This window comes from Populus trichocarpa, chromosome 1 (assembly GCF_000002775.5).
Source record: "Populus trichocarpa isolate Nisqually-1 chromosome 1, P.trichocarpa_v4.1, whole genome shotgun sequence".
Taxonomy (NCBI): Eukaryota; Viridiplantae; Streptophyta; class Magnoliopsida; order Malpighiales; family Salicaceae; genus Populus; species Populus trichocarpa.
In genome coordinates, this window is record NC_037285.2 from 45,712,206 (window position 1) to 45,729,508 (window position 17,303).

The 17,303-nt window shown below is 33.4% G+C and overlaps 1 protein-coding gene across 1 annotated transcript in view; it reads right to left on the reverse strand.

Moving 5' to 3' along the window:
• LOC18096055 (uncharacterized) overlaps positions 1-17,303 on the reverse strand; it is a 691,470-nt gene that overhangs the window by 518,326 nt on the left and 155,841 nt on the right. The gene's annotated exons all lie outside the window — the stretch shown is intronic.

A 17,303-nucleotide genomic window follows, 5' to 3' on the forward strand; every position in this document is an offset into this window, starting at 1 on the left:
CTCTATTCTAGCTGTCCTCCGTAATGCTAGATTTCAAAACTTCCAAGACTCCCTCCTCAGTTCTATTGAGTCTAGTCTTTGCAGTGGGCCGGTATCATTTGACTGTTATCCAAACATAACCATACCCCTCAAAGACAAAAATATCTTGCAGAGTATGCTACTACAAATAAAGACCCACAACTATGACATGCTCAAAGGATCTATCTCTGTTGCTCTCATATTCAAAATCCATTACAAAGCCATGTTCTCAGCCTTTGCCAGCAAAGACAAATTCCAATCTCAAAAAGGTGAAACACTCCTACTACAAACAGATTTATCCCGCTCAAACACTGTTGTCCCAAAAGCAATCCAATGGAAAGACATATCCCTACCAGAAGATTGGATCCTTGAAGGTGCAGCACCACCAGAACTACCACCACCACCTCAACCCAATGTCCAAATTAAAAATATTACCCAATATACAGATGGAAAAGTGAAACTGTCTTTCCACCGACACTCTACAAGTTCCAGATTCTCAGAAGCCTCTTCCTCTTCCAGTACAATAGATTTGGGAAGAATTTCCAAAATCCCTTCTGTTATCAATATCCCTTATCACGAAAACCTTCCAAGAAAATCTACATCTGATATCCCTTCTCCTAGTTTCCAAAATGCAGACTATACTACAAATATACCAAAACCTGTCTATACAAACCTTGAGCAACCATCTCCTCCAACTTCACCGACCTTTTCAGCTATTACTGAAAATATCCAAAACGAGCTGAATGTTTTGACTTCAGAGAAACATTTCGTTCTTGACAAAACACTTTTCAAAAAGGATTTCTATTCGGCCTGTAACTCTAAAAAACGAATTTGGTTTTTTCAAAACTTTCTCGAGCAAAGAAGTGAAATACAAAAACAATTTTATAATTTCATTGAGCTACATAAAATACAAATTATATTCTTTGATTGATTCGAATTATATTATGCATCTGAACATCACATTTCATATCCTTTTGCATCAATTAAGCATGCATGCCCGGTCACATCCAGGTCAAAAACCCATGTATGGAACCTCACCAGTGGACCTACAGTTGAGTCTGAACATCCACATTTGAGAAATATCCAAATAACCCATAATAACCAGACTGTCGAGGCAGCCCCTTACAAAATATCCACTGATGACACCCTTTCCAATACAAAACACATCATTAACCAAAACAACTTTACAAACACCAACCTTAATACCTTGGGAAAACAGCTTACACGGCTTGAGAAACAAATACAAAGAACTGCTACAAGTTCAGCTGGCATTAAAACCTCAACCGACTTAAAGCTAAAAAACCCAGTCTTCAAACCCTACCAAATTACAAAAACCAGCCAAACACAGATCCAAGAAAACCAAACAGATTTTCTTAAAGCTATTAAAACGCATCTACAACACCTTGACAGTTCATCTTTAACTGTCCCTGACACACCACAAATAACCAACCCTTCTACCTCTACAAATCAAGTCAACACTTTACAGAATAGTCCTCAGGAATCTTCTGATGAAGGTACTTCTCCACAAAAACCTCTTACCCTAAACAGACTTACCTGGCAAACTCCCAAAACAACCATTGCCCCAGACATTTCCATAACTACTGAACCAACTATTCTTACTCAACACAAGTATAATGCCTCTTCCCTCTATGAATGGAATATAGATGGAATGTCCGAATATAATATCCTAAACACTCTCCAACAAATGACCATGGCAGCGAATGCTTACAAAACCCAGACAGGAACCCCAGATAAAGCTATTGCTGAGCTCCTTATTAATGGTTTCTCCGGCCAATTAAAAGGATGGTGGGATTACCATCTCACTGACACTGATCACCTGCATATCCTAAACTCCTTCCAAACATATAAGGACCAAACACCCATCCTTGACCCATCCGGAAACACCATCCAAGACGCTGTGTCAACCCTTATTCTTACAATTTCCCTACATTTTGTTGGAGATCCTTCACATTTGAAAGACAAAAATGTTGAACTCCTTTCCAACCTTAGATGCAAGAAACTAAGTGACTTTCAATGGTACAAAAACACCTTCCTTACCCGTGTCATGCTTAGGGAAGATTCAAACCAACCCTTTTGGAAAGAAAAATTCCTTGCAGGACTACCTATTCTCTTAGGAGAAAAGGTTAGAAACAAAATCAAAGATACCTTCACAACAAAAACCATCCCATATGACCAGCTCACATACGGTGAACTTGTAAGCATTACTCAAAAGGAAGGTCTGAAGATCTGTCAAGATCTTAAACTCCAGAAGCACCTAAAGTGGGAAATGAAACGTACCAGGCAAGAACTTGGTAGTTTCTGTCACCAGTTCGACCTTTCCACCAAAAAACCCTCCTGTAACGGAAACTGTTCACGTCCCAAAAAATATTCAAGCCAGAGACCTCCTTATAAACGATCACTACATAAAAACCGACAACAATTCTATTCTAAACCAGATCAACCTTACTACAAAAAGCCCTATAAATTTACCAAGCCCCACAAACCTTTCCAGTCGAAACCTAAAACAAAATTTGATCCCAAAAACATTACCTGTTATAAATGCAACCAGAAAAGACATACATCCCGTTTCTGCAAGGTCAATACTAAACTTCATGAACTCCAAATAGATGAAGACACCATCAACCAAATACAAAATCTCTACATTGAGGCTACAGACACTGACCACTCTCCTTCAGACACTTCTGAAGAAGAATTCCAAATCGATGAAATAGCAACCACCAGTGCTACTTCAGATGCCTCTACAAATTCCAAACAAATCAACGTCTTGACCCAAGATCAAGAGTTCATTCTTGAGGCTATCAAACGACTTGATGATCCTCAACTTCAAAAAACCTATTTGGATAAATTATTGAAAGACTTCAGCCAACCGGAGCACCCCCAGTCTAACCGCTCTATATTAACTTCTGCCAGCACCAATACCTATGATCTTACAAAAATTCTTGGCAGAAAGAAATCCAAAACCACAGTCACCATTCTAGAACTACAGTCTGAGATAAAAACCCTCAAATCAGAATTGCAAATCCTCAAACAAGCCCAACAGAAAGACTCTGCCATACTACAACATCTTCTGTCCAAAATTGAAAGCCCGTCTGATACTGAGTCTGATACAGAGGATCAAACCATTGAATCTCATGCATTACCACATACACTTACAAATATTGAGCATATTCCAGATGATTTCTTAAACGTTCTAACCCAAATATCTTCCAAGAAATATTTAATTAGAATTACTCTTGTTTTCTCAGAAGATTTCAAGCTTGATACTATTGCCTTATTTGACACAGGTGCAGATTTGAACTGTATCAAAGAAGGCGTGGTTCCAAAAAGATTTTTACAAAATACCTATGAAAAACTCTCTACTGCTAACAATTCCAAATTACACATTGCAGGCAAAACCCAAGCCTCCGTTTTCAATAACGACATTTCTCTTAAAACATTTTTTGTTGTTACAAAAGACATCAATCATACCATCATTCTTGGCACTCCATTTATTGACATGATCACTCCATATCAAGCACGTCATAACTGTATTACTTCCAAAATTAATAACACCAAACTTGTTTTTTCATTCTTAGAAAAATCTAAGACTAGGAATTTAAATTTAATTAAAGCATGTTCCATACATACCTGTCATATCAATGCACTAATTCATGGGAAACAATTCCATCTACATGATTTATAAAACCATGTTTCTTTTTGTCGTATCAACAAACAATTACAAAGTTCTGATTTACAAAAGAAAATCATTGATTTCCAAAATAAGATTGAACAACAGATATGTTCAGACTTACCCAATGCTTTTTGGAAGCGAAAACAACACATCGTTGATCTTCCTTATGAAGATACATTTTCAGAAAAACTAATCCCTACAAAAGCAAGACCTATACAAATGAATGCTGACTTAGAACAGCATTGCAGACTTGAAATCCACGATCTCGAGTCTAAAGGTCTTATCCAAAAGTCTAGATCACCCTGGTCGTGTGCGGCCTTTTATGTCAATACAAATTCTGAAATTGAAAGGGGCACACCAAGACTTGTGATCAATTACAAACCTCTCAATTCTGCTTTAAAATGGATCAGGTATCCAATCCCAAACAAAAAAGATTTATTACAAAAATTGCACTCCGCATTCATATTTTCTAAGTTTGATATGAAATCTGGATTTTGGCAAATCCAAATTGATCCCAAAGATAGGTACAAAACTGCTTTTACAGTTCCTTTTGGCCAATATGAATGGAATGTCATGCCTTTTGGCCTCAAAAATACACCATCCGAATTTCAACGCATCATGAATGACATATTCAATGCATATTCAAAATTCTGCATTGTTTACATTGATGACGTGCTCATTTTTTCACATTCCATAGAACAACATTTCAAGCATCTACATATATTTTTTCATACTACCAAACAAAATGGTTTAGTTGTTTCTAAAACAAAAATTTCTCTTTTTCAAACCCGTGTCCGTTTCCTCGGTCATTACATCTACCAAGGTACCGTAATACCAATAGAGAGATCTTTAAACTTTACAAATAAATTTCCTGACAAAATCACTGATAAAACCCAATTGCAAAGATTCTTAGGAAGTCTTAATTATGTCTTGGACTACTATCCCAATATTAGTCGTCTATCCAAACCCTTACATGACAGGTTAAAAACCAACCCCATTCCTTGGTCTGACCTTCATACCAATCTAGTCAAACAAATTAAGAAACAGGTCCAAACTATTCCTCTCCTCCATTTAGCTAACCCTTTAGCCCCTAAGATTGTTGAGACTGACGCCTCTGACCTAGGGTATGGTGGAATTCTTAAACAGTTACAAGATAACAAAGAACAAATAATCCAGTACACATCTGCCCACTGGAATGACTGCCAGAAAAATTACTCTACTATTAAAAAGGAAATCCTTTCAATTGTTCTTTGTATTACAAAATTTCAAAGTGATTTATTAAACCAAAAATTTCTCTTACATGTTGACTGCAAATCTGCAAAAGAAGTTCTCCAAAAAGATGTCCAAAATCTTGCTTCCAAACAAATCTTTGCCAGATGGCAAGCCATTTTAAGTATCTTTGATTTTGATATTGTTTACATTAAAGGAGAATCAAATTCCATCCCTGATTTCCTAACCCGAGAATTCCTTCAAAACAGGTCCTGATGCCTCATAAAGCAAAAGCCAAGGACAAGGGAAAAGCCCCTCAAACACAGCCTACAAAACCAGAGAGCCCCAAGCCTTCTACAAAACTCATGTCTTCCGCCATCCTCGCTGCCAAGCCTATCAAATCTTGGTATGAGGCAGTTATTGAAGATGAAGAAACTACAAAACCACCACAAGTACAAACAGACGCAGTTCAACATTGGGTTGACACTATATCCAAATCGCCAGAATTACTCCTGGCATTGCAAAAAGTATCCCAACAAGCCTCCAGTGACTCCGTGTCTCAAACAGGTAGTATTTCCAAATCACTTTCAAAACCCCAAGGAGGCATTTTATCTTCAAAACCCCTCCTTTCCTTACAACAAACAAGTTTTCCAAAAACCAAATCCAAATATATTTTCAAAAATGCTTTCCAAAACATTTTAACTATGGAAGAAGGATTTTACCATGAAAACCCTTCCATTGCTGCTTCAAAAATATTCCCTCCAAAATGGCACTATAAACCTTGAAATCTAGCTCAACCACAATCCTATTATGCAACTATCCTTGAAATTACCGATTCTATCAAATTCAAACACTTCAAATTACATTCTGATCACACTGAACCAGCTTACTCTACATGCATTATTCACAAAGTCATCCACCCTAAAGATTGGGGACAACCCCTGCATCAACCTCTCTCCTTCCCAATACAATACCGCACAAGCCCCCAAGACTTCAATACCTCCTACACATATTGGGATTACCAACAGGCATGGTTTAATGCCTTCCTCATACAAAATCAAAATCATAGCCATTCTTGGCTCTTCTACTTCCACAATACCATGAATACTACAAATCTCCCCCTCTGGTTCCTTCAATGGTGGGACTTTTATGGTTGTCATGTTGATTACCTTAAAGAACATCCTTTAGTTGAAAATGGTTATCTACATTTCAAAAACAATTTCCAACCAGCTCCCTCTGAAAGAAAGTTTTCTTCCCTCCTTATCTTCTATACAAAATTTTTTGTTCCGTGGGTATGTTCATGGTTCTTTGATTATAATTTACAAAACGGACATCCAGTACTTATTCGCAAATTCAAAATCAAGTGGTGGGATTCCTTTGCAGCTGAGTCCAAAAGTTCAAAATTAGCTGTTACGGAATGGTTACAAAAACATCAAACAACTCCCATCATCGATCCTCATCCTCAATCAAAGTTCTTAGCCAGAAAGGCCCAAACGGCAGCTCTCCTTGCCTCTGCTAGAACTGAGGAAGAATACCTACAAATAGTACAAGGAATTATACAAAGCCAAGACCCAGAAACAGTCTTGTCCCAATCCAGCTCATCTGGCTCAACATCTCCTGCCATTTCCCTCGGCAATGATAATGAAGATGACTGTTTTGGTATCCTGCCATCTATCACGTGACGTTAAAAAAAAATAAAAAAAAAGGAGTATTTCATGTCTTTTTAAGGCTCATCTGTTTAGAGCCCATTTTGGTCTTTTTTAAGGCTCATCTGTTTAGAGCCCATTTTGGTCTTTTTAAGGCTCATCTGTTTAAGAGCCCATTTCTTTTAGACTCAGATGTTTTGAGTCGTTTTTCGGCCTATCTGTTTTAAGGCCTTTTTCTACAAAAGTTACCAGTTACTACAAACCCACCAATCAAGTGTCGGTGGCAAGACGACAACAAACGAAGCTCAACCAAAAACGTGGACAATTTCCATTTTGTCGCCATCCAATCAAGGCAGACAGCACCACATGGGCTTCTATAGGTTCTGCCAAATGCCACATAGGTTCACATGGGTCCTGAAGAGCTTCTCCAACAGGACAATTTGGCCTCTTCCATGCCAACTCGCCTATAAAAGGCCACTTCAAAACCCTTAGAGGGCGGACTAATCTTTCCCCTAGAAAAAATTTACTCTCCCCTAAAAATTTGTAACCCATTCTCCTCTGTAACCAATATCTCCTGTCTTAATTTTGTTACAAATTTAAGTAAGATAATCTTATTTTTATCTACGTTTTTGTTATATCTGTTGTTGTTCTTTTTGTTACTTTTAAGTATGCTCTGTGTTTTATCAAGGATCCTGACATTGTTGGTCTTGCCTTGATCATTCGCATCAGAAATCTGTTTATATTGTTCTTTTCTTTGTTCTTTTATACAATCAGTATATAGGCTGGAAACCTGTGACCCGATCTTTTAAAGATCATTCTCAAGTATAACAACGCCACGTACTGTTTACTATTTATCTGTTCCTGTTTACTATTTATCTGTTTACTATTATATATATATATATATATATATATATATATATATATATATATATATTAACACCCGAACAAAACACTTCAATTCAGATTCTCGAATATATCATCATTCTTATAATTTAATTTATCACTTTCCCTCATTTTTCGTAATCTTAACTTTTATTAATATCAATAATATTACCCGAGGTTTTATAGTCTCAGTTGACACTGATTTTCACCATAAAAAATGGTCGATTTTTGTTTTAATGAGTTTCATTTGATGAAGAGAGTTTCATTGAATTTTTTTTTCCCTTGAAATTGCCAAAAAATTTATGGTTTTTGGGCTATTTTATTAGTTTATTACATCATAAAGACCATTTTTAGGTGTTTTGGTGTGAACTTTGCTTAAATTTGCATTTTCGGGTCAAAAACACCCTGCTTAATTTTCTAGTCACCTCTCCAATGGTCAAGAACAGGAAAGTCTCGGTAGGTGACATGTCGCTTTTTTTTTTTCAAAATTATTTGGAGCATTTTCAAATAAAAAAAGGCCCATATGTACCAACCCTTTTTAAAATGGGCTTGATGTGTAGGCCTGACTTACTAGGCCCAAAAGCACTTGATCTATTTCTATTTTTTTTTTTAAATTTTGTTTTCTTAATTGATATTTTTTTATGTATTTTTAATGAATTTTTGAATTTATATTTAAATTAATACTTTTCTCTCTAAATATTTAGATTGTTTATTTAGTTTTTTTTTTAAATATAGGTTATCTTTTACTTATCTTTTATGTATTTAATATCTAGAAAAAATTATTTCAATTCATCTATATGGTTTTTTTATATTTTATATGAATAAACTTTATTTTCATGGCGTGTTTATAAAAATAAGAATTATTTGTTCTTGGTAAGAAAAAGTGACCTTTAAGATAAAAAAAAAAAGAAGAAGAAGAAAAGGAGAAAAGTGTGTATGAAGAGGAAAGTTAAGGTTAAGTATCATATTTATGTATCTTTTACTTTTATGAAAATGATTATCATTTTATTTTATAATTTGATTGGCATTAAGAACTCTTTATTAGTTTATTAGTTCATATTTTTGTAAGATTTGTTTTTTACATTTCTCAATTAAGAGAATTGTAATACAATGAAATGCACTTGAAACATTGTCCTATTTTTCTACTACATTAAAAATTAACTTAAGATCCTATATGTGGCACGATGCGTTAACAACTATTTTTTGTATTTATAAACACTTATGGTCCTTACTTTATTTTTATTATATGTAAACATCAACTTTTTTATTCACAATTATAATTTTCTCTTGATTTTTAAAAATACATTAACAACATTTATACATTTTTCTTTTGCGTTCAAAAAATTATCTGACTCGTAGCAAAATGAATTAAATAAACATGTCAACACTTTTTTTTTGTATTTATGATTAGGATTTGTTTTTGTTAAAAATGCAATTGAAAAGCATACAAATTTATTTTTTTGCTAAAAACAATTTTGTGATCCATAACAAAGTACGAGTTAAATAACTACTAATATGGCTATAGTAAGTCTTTTAGTATATATGGATGTAGGAAGCAATGTGTTATATTATTAGTTAGATATAACTTACCTATTCATTATTAAAAAAACATAAAATAAATAAATATATTAATAGAAACCTAAAAGAGATCGGCTGAAATATAATATTTTTGTCCTTTTTTTATTTTGTTTCACATTTCTCAATTAAGAGAATCATGATATAATGAAATGTATTTGAAACACCGTCCCATTTTTCTACTACATTAAAAATTAACTTCCTACATGTGGCGCGTTGCGTTAACAATTGTTTTTGTATTTATTAACATATATGATCTCAAGTTTATTTTATTATACGTAAATATTAACTTTTTTTATTCACAATTATATTTTTTCCTCTCGATATAAAAAAATACATTAACAACACTTATACATCCATTCTTTTGTGTTGGAAAATATTATTTGACCCATAGCGAAGCGAGTTAAATAAACACGTCAATACCTTTTTTTGTATTTGTGATTAGGGTTTATTTTTTTTTTGTTAAAAAAATACATTTGAAAAGCATTTATATTTATTTATTTTGCTAAAAAACATTTCTTACCCTTAGTAAAGTGTGAGTCAAATAACTACTAATATGGCTATAGTGAGTGTCTTTTTATACAGTATACTTGGATGTAGGTAGCAATGTATTATATTATTAGTTAGATATAACTTACCTATTCATTATTAAAAAAAAACATAAAATAAATAAATATATTAATAGAAACCTAAAAGAGATCGGTTGAAACAATATAGTCTCCCTAAATTAGCGAAAGCCAGCAAGGTATCTGCTCGAAAAAACAAATGGGCAAGCAAACATACGCCCTTACTTCTGGAGGCTTGTACGATAATGGGCAAGCATCATTGTTTTTTTGGGGGCTTGTACGATAATGACTAAACACACAACATTACATTACTTCTAACTTCTTCAGCAAACACAGATAGATAAGTCGAAATCTTCTGTATTCCCATTGCCAATGAAACAGTTGGAATTACTTCCCACCAATCTAAAACATATTCGCAGCACCAACCTTGAAATCATGTAACAGCTAACCAACCTTGCCTGATGCAAACATGAAGAACAAAGACAATCCATGATTTAATTCAACCATTAAAATTTGAAGGTAAAGGAGAGGATAAATAATCTTCAGCTATATCACCTGGTTTGGGCAAGAAAGAATTATTAGACTACCAATCATCATCGTTCTTTCCACCCCTTATCTCGGGTCCACTCTCTATAAATGCTTGAATCTTCAGCTACTTCAGATACCTGTAAACCAATTCAAGCATGGCATGCTCATTTTTACTTGTAAATCTTATTATTGAGCCAAACAAGAAACAAACACACTAAAAGAGAGGCAAGAAATCAAGTCAAATCAGCAGCACCTCTGATTGAGCACTCATTGAACCATCTGGTGTACTAGCAAATTTTGTGGTCAGCTTTGGACATAGATGGACCTCCAACTTCTCCAAACGAGGGAATAACAAATAATCACACCATCCGAAACTAAAACAGACAATACTTGATAATTGTTGTATCGACAACTCCTTTAGATTAGGAAGCACTATCTCCTTCTCAACGTTGATAGGTGAAGCTTGACCATCCTGCCCAGGAGGCTCTGGAATTATTTCCTTTTCACCATCCTCTTCTCTGATAATATGCTTCAATTGACCGCATTTACCTATGTAAAGTCTTTCTAGCTTTGGCAGACTTCGAGCGAGGGACGGTGTGAATATAAATGTCAGTTTGTCCAGAGACCACAAATCCAGATAAGCAAGACTTTGGAGGCTGACATGTCTGGTGGGCCCCTTCCACATGCATTTGAGCTCAGGTAAACCTGACAGCCGTAACCCTGTTAAAGATGACAGAAGCGGCAGCTCCTTCTCCTCCCTACTTCCTTCATCAGGCTCACCTAATTCAAATACCTCTTCCAATGATTTGCAGCCGTTAATGTTCACACTGCTTAGATTTTTCAAAGCTCGCAGCAATTTTGCTGGAAACGGAGCGCGAACATCCCCACAATCGTCCACTCGTACACGTTCTAATCTATGTAAGGAGCCGTTTTGCTCCCCATGGGCGGCCATCTGATCAGAGAACAATATTATATTTTTTCACTCTCATAAAAACAATTTATATGATGTATAAATAGGAGAAAAAAACAGGATTAAATACTTTTTAGAGATTACATATTATTGTTTTAGTTTTGTTCTTAATTAGAGATAAGTTGAATAATAATTAGATTTTTGTGAAAAAAAGGTTAATACAACTCCTAATAATTAGTTTCATGTAAAAACAAAAACAAAAATAAAAATAGTAACTAATATTTTTATTTTAGTTATAAAGTTAATAAATTTTTAAAGATATTTTAATTGACTTCAAAATTTTCAACACAAAATTTATGCTCTTATATATTAATAATTTATTTGTGAAGTTATTTGATGTACTTTTGTATAAAAAACATTTTTTATTACGTGCAAAGTTGTTTTAGTGGACAAACTTGTCTAATTTTTATCCAGATAGATTACCTCCAAAGTAGTCAATTTGCTCAGCAGAAGACCCCTCAAGTCAGGCACGGATTCCAAGCTTAATTCTTTCAAATTTGTGAACCCCTGCATCAAAAGAAATTTTGTGCACTTTTGAACTATATAATTTTGGTAAATAGATGAACGAATTGTCCATATAAAACTTCAGCAAAAAAACTTATCAACAAAAGGATAGAAGTAGACATGGCAACAAGGCATGGGAATATGAAATCAGAAGTTGCAGATGGAGGTTTATCTTCCTCTTCAAATACTTCTATTAATTGGGGGAAGAGCCTCAATATCACTTAAACTGGGAAAGCATAAAGATTGAAAAATCAAGGTAGGATTTCATTACAATAATTAATTTCTTACTTCTTAAGCCCTGCATCAAGAGACAAGGAATGATAAAGTTAGACAACTCCTTTTAAATTTAGTGAATGGCTAAAGGATTTATCTCCACTTATCAATTACTTCAGTTTCAGAAATTTGGAGGAGAAATCAACCTGTATTGAAGTTGACAATTTAAATTAAGAAGAAAAAAAAATTATAGGAGAAATATAAAGGACGTACTTGGAGCTGTGCAAACAAATTTCCCAATTCTTTGTGGCCATTGATTTTTAGAAATCGCAAAGAAGGCAATTGGGCAGCAAGATTCGTTGGACCAAAAAAGCTGTAATTTGATATGGAAGAAAGAACCAAGTCACTTAATCGAGGGAACTTGATGATGCCATCTGTGGTGAGTGCGTCTCCTTCTCCACTGTAAAATATTTGCTTTAAATTGTCAGTACGATCAATCGTCATCAATTCCAGGTTCGGAAGGCTCGGAGACACAGAGACAGGGAAGACATATTCCAGTTTACCACAGTCTTTTATGAAGATAGTTTTTAATCTTGGGAAGCAAGGAGACTCTGGAATTATTTCCCTTTCACCATCCTCTTCTCTGATAATATACTTCAATTCACCGCATTCACTTATCTCAAGTGTTTCTAGCTTTGGCAGACTTCGAGCGAGAGACGGTGTGAGGATAAATGTCAGTTTGTCGAGAGAATTCAAATACAGATAAGCAAGACTTTGGAGGCTGACATGTCTGGTGGGCCCCTTCCAAATGCATTTGAGCTCAGGTAACCCTGACAGCAGTAACTCTGTTAAAGATGACAGCAGCTCCTTCTCCTCACTGCTTCCTTCATCAGCCTCACCTAATTCAAATACCTCTTCCAAAGATTTGCAGCACCAAACACCCACTTTCTTTAGATTTTTCACAGCTCGCAGCAATTTTGCTGGAAATGGAGCGCGAACATCCCCACAATCCCTCATGTGTACAGCTTCTAATCTTTGTAAGAAGCCGTTTTGCTGCACATGGACGGCCATCTTATCAGAGAACAATATTATATTTTTTCACTCTCATGAAAACAATTTATATGATGTATAAATAGGAGAAAAAAAAAAGAAAAAACAGGATTAAATACTTCTTAGAGATTACATATTATTGTTTCAGTTTTTTTTTTTCTTAATTGGAGATAAGTTGAATAATAATTAGATTTTTGCGAAAAAAGGGTTAATACAACTCCTAATATAATATAAATTACGTAAACCATGAGGCAGTTAAATCTAACAGAAAATATATTTCAAATGAGGCAGTTAAATCTAACAGATAATATGTTCTTCCATATGATTAATTTTTAATAACGCAGACAACAATGAGGCAGTTAAGTTTCTTATATTTATATATGTTTAGATAAAAATAAAAATGAGCATTTATCAATTACTTTACTTTTAGAAATTGGGAGGAAGAAAGAATAAATTATCGCAATTGACAATTTAAATTAAGTGGAGAAATATAAATTACGTACTTGTAGCTGTGCCAACCAATTACCCACTTCTTCGTGGCCTTTAATGTTTAGATTCTGCAAAGAAGGCAATTGAAAATCAAAATTCCTTGGACCTATAAAGCCGTAATTTGATCGGAGCCCAAGAGACAATTCTCTTAGTTGAGGGAACTTGATGATGCCATCTGTGGTGAGTGCATCTCCTTCTCCACTGTAAAATATTTGCTTTAAATTGTCAGCATAATAAATCGTCATCTGTTCCAGGTTCGGAAGGCTTGGAGACATGGAGACAGGGAAGACATATTCCAGTTTACCACACTCTTTTATGAAGATAGTTTTTAAAAGCACTTTTTGCTGGCACTCCATAGAAAAACATATGCCTTGAACACGTGTTGTTAGAAGAATTTTACAACCCCTGTGATCATCACCAAATGGGATCCCTATCTCTTCCAAGTCAATATGTTTCCAAACATCATCTAGGATTATAAGCATCTTCTTTCCCTGCAGTCTCTGCCATAATTCACTTGCTCTACCTTCTTTACTCGTTTTTTCAAATTTCAGATGTAAACTATCTGCCATTCGATCCTGGATGCCTATGAAATTTGGATTCTGGGACACCGTAGCCATCAAAACGTCAGGAAAAAGCTGCGACTCTTTGGCTCTCCTGCCTACTTCTTTCACCAGGGTTGTTTTACCCACCCCTCCCATGCCGTACAGTCCGATCATATTGACGGTGTCATCTTTGAGAGCTTTCATGATCTGTTCCAAAGCTTCTTTTGACGATTCTGAGGGCGTGAATTCCTTTGATGTTAGAAATTCTATGGGCTGAGGAGGAGCTTTTTGGGCCACTGTTTTAAACTTTGTGCTATTTTCTAGAATTTTTCTGAAAGTCTCCGACTTCTTGGCCAGTGCCTTGCTTAACTTGAATTGTCGCATGCAGTTTGGGCACCAAGTAAAGCATTTGCCGTTTTTTCCTATTTCATTTTCCAAGGGCTTCGCACCTTCAATTTGGTTGTTTGCATCTTCCAGCCACTTTTTGACATCTCTGTAAGTTTTTTCAGCATTCCTTTCAGCAGCTTCGACATCGTCTTGCAGACGTTCTTTTGCCGAAACCAGGTTCTCCTTTTGTTCTTTGAATTCTTGAGCAAAATTGTTGAAACAGAACATGTAACGGAACTGCCTTCCTACTGGTTCCACCATGAGTTCTGCTAGCATAGCTATAATGGATCCACCAGCACTTTCGAGAGCCATTTTCCACAGGTCTGAAAATCAAAGAAATAAGGATACAGAACGTGAGAGTGATCACTACAAGTAAAACAGTCGCAGAGAGAATGGGAATAGGAATTTCATTACCTTAATTTGGGAAAATATGTGCGAAAAGCACTGGTACTGAGTGCTCAATGAAATAGCGGGAGGAAGAAAAGGAGAAGTCCTTTAGCTCTGTATGGAATCCAGCTTCAAAAGCAACAAGGCAAGGTATCATGATTCTAACTGACACTTGTGAGTTAAAGCAGTAATTCCCATTAAAAATGCATTTTGATGACATAATTAAGATCATATAGAGACAGTGACAAACCAAAAAGAAAGAAACGAGTGAAAGGTCCAGGATAATCTAAGCTATGATCGGTCAAGGTTTTTTTTTGTTTTATTCTTTTTTAAAATAAAAAAAAAACAGGAAAAGACTTGCAAAGAAATAGAATTACTGGAATGAACACAATAAAGGATGAAACTCAAGCAATTAAAAATAAATTATCTATGATGATCATCTCTGTGTCACACTCAATGAGGTAATATGATTGGCCTATTACAATATTAAATAAATAAATAAAAAAGCTAAAAGAACTAGGTTTTTGGTGGCATCCAGATTGCGGTTACTTTCTTCATCCTTCTTTTGTGGTTTTATTTTATTTCAGTCCTTCAAATCTTTTTCTTTTGCTATTTCATCGAGTTGCTTTGCTCTTGAGTTGATGTGCTTGCCCTAGAATATGCATTATCCTAGGGATTACAGTTACATTACATAAGAAATTATAATTACAGATTATAATTAAAAATTTCAGTTTTTTTTAAAAAATAAATTTATGAGAAAGGACCAACGTGAGTAAATTAAAGGAGAATTTTAAATCTCAAGGATTTACATGAAAGTGTTTTTTTTAGACGTAAAATATTTTCTAGAAATTATGAAAAATTTAGAAATATGATATTATTTATTGATTATAACAAATTTAGTCCTAAAAAATTTAATTGCTATATATTTTGTTTAGAATATTTTTTTTTCAATTTCACCCCTTAGAATTTGATTTTTATACTAAATTTGGTTCTCATTTTATGATTGTTATTTGCTTTTTTCTTTTTATTTTTTTAATTGAAATTTTTTATTTATCAAATTTGATCCTCATTATTTTGATTGTTACTTATTCTATTTGAAATAATTTATGAAATTATAATTATAATTATTTTAATTTCATCATCTTTTAATTTTTTTTATCTTTAGATTTGATTTTTATTATTTTTATTATTATTTATTTTATTTGAGATAATTTATGAAATTAGACTTTTTTTCAATTTCATTCTCATTTAACTTTTTAATTTGTAAGATTTATTTCTCATTATTTTCCAGTTCATTTTACATAACATAACCAAATAGCAGAAAATGTTTTCCAACTTATTTTTAATAATACTATTAAATATCAAAAAATAATTTAACTTTCAAAAAATCTATTTAAAAAAAAATTACATCAAACAAACAACAAGGATTATATTACGACATGGAGATAAAGGTAATCGCCAAGTGTTCAACTTTATCTACCCACTAGGAAAGGATAGAAAGTGGGAGAGAGAAAGCTTAAAAGGCTTTAAAAAAAAAAAAAAAACAGAGAGGAAAGGCACGGTTGAAATAAGATAGGGACGTGGAAATAGAGGGAGGGGTTGTTGGAGGCAGAAAAGGAAAGACTACGATAGTATTTTTCTCTATATTTTGAGTTTTAGTTGTTAATAGCCATGCTCGTTTGATTTTATTTTATTTTATTTTTATTTATTTTCTACATGCTCTTGCAAATAAGGCAGGAAAGGAGGACCTGAAATCACGGCAGCAAATAAGGAGGGTAATAACGTGTTTGTTTTTTATTTTTTAAATTATTTTTTTATAAAATAATGTTTTGTATTCTAAATTAATTTTTTTTTATTTTTATATTGATATTAAAAATAATTTTTTAAAAATAAAAAAAATATTATTTTAATATATTTTTAAAATAAAAAAATATTTTAAAAAACAACTAGTTATTCAAACACTTAAAATGAAAATCTTAAAATCACAGCATGATAAAAGAGGAAAGAAAGGAATGGGATAAAGAAGGAAGAAAGCCAGTCTTGTAGAAAATAGAAGATGAAAATTAGTATGAAAAGGAGGCTATTTGTTTTTGTAGTGTTAGAGTGGTTTTTATAATTATATTTAATTTATAAAAATATTTAATTAATATATTTTTTAATATTTCTTGTTATTTTATATATATATATATATATATATAATATTTTAATATGTTTTTAAATAAAAAATTATTCAAAAAAATATGTGTCACAATACTAAATTATAGTATATATTATAAGATAAAAGAGTTTTCTGTTCATTATTATTTACCGAGACTTATTTTATTGTGGATGTGGATGTTAATAGTGAATTTTTTTAAAAAATTTTCAATTTGGTATTTGGATTATTATTTTTTTTTACATAATTGAATCTCTTTATGCCAAAATTAAAACTCAATTGTATTTTTTTTTAAGGATAAGAGTTGAATGGAAAGATAGATAACTGAAATGAAAAACTCCGTAAAAATATATAGTGACAATGTAATTGTTTGCAAAGTTCATTTTAGTTCCTTATCTTTTTGAGCTACTAAGTAACATGTCCCTATAATTTCTCAACATTATATTTTATACAGAATCTCGGATTATGCTCTTGGAACCAAACTGAAATTT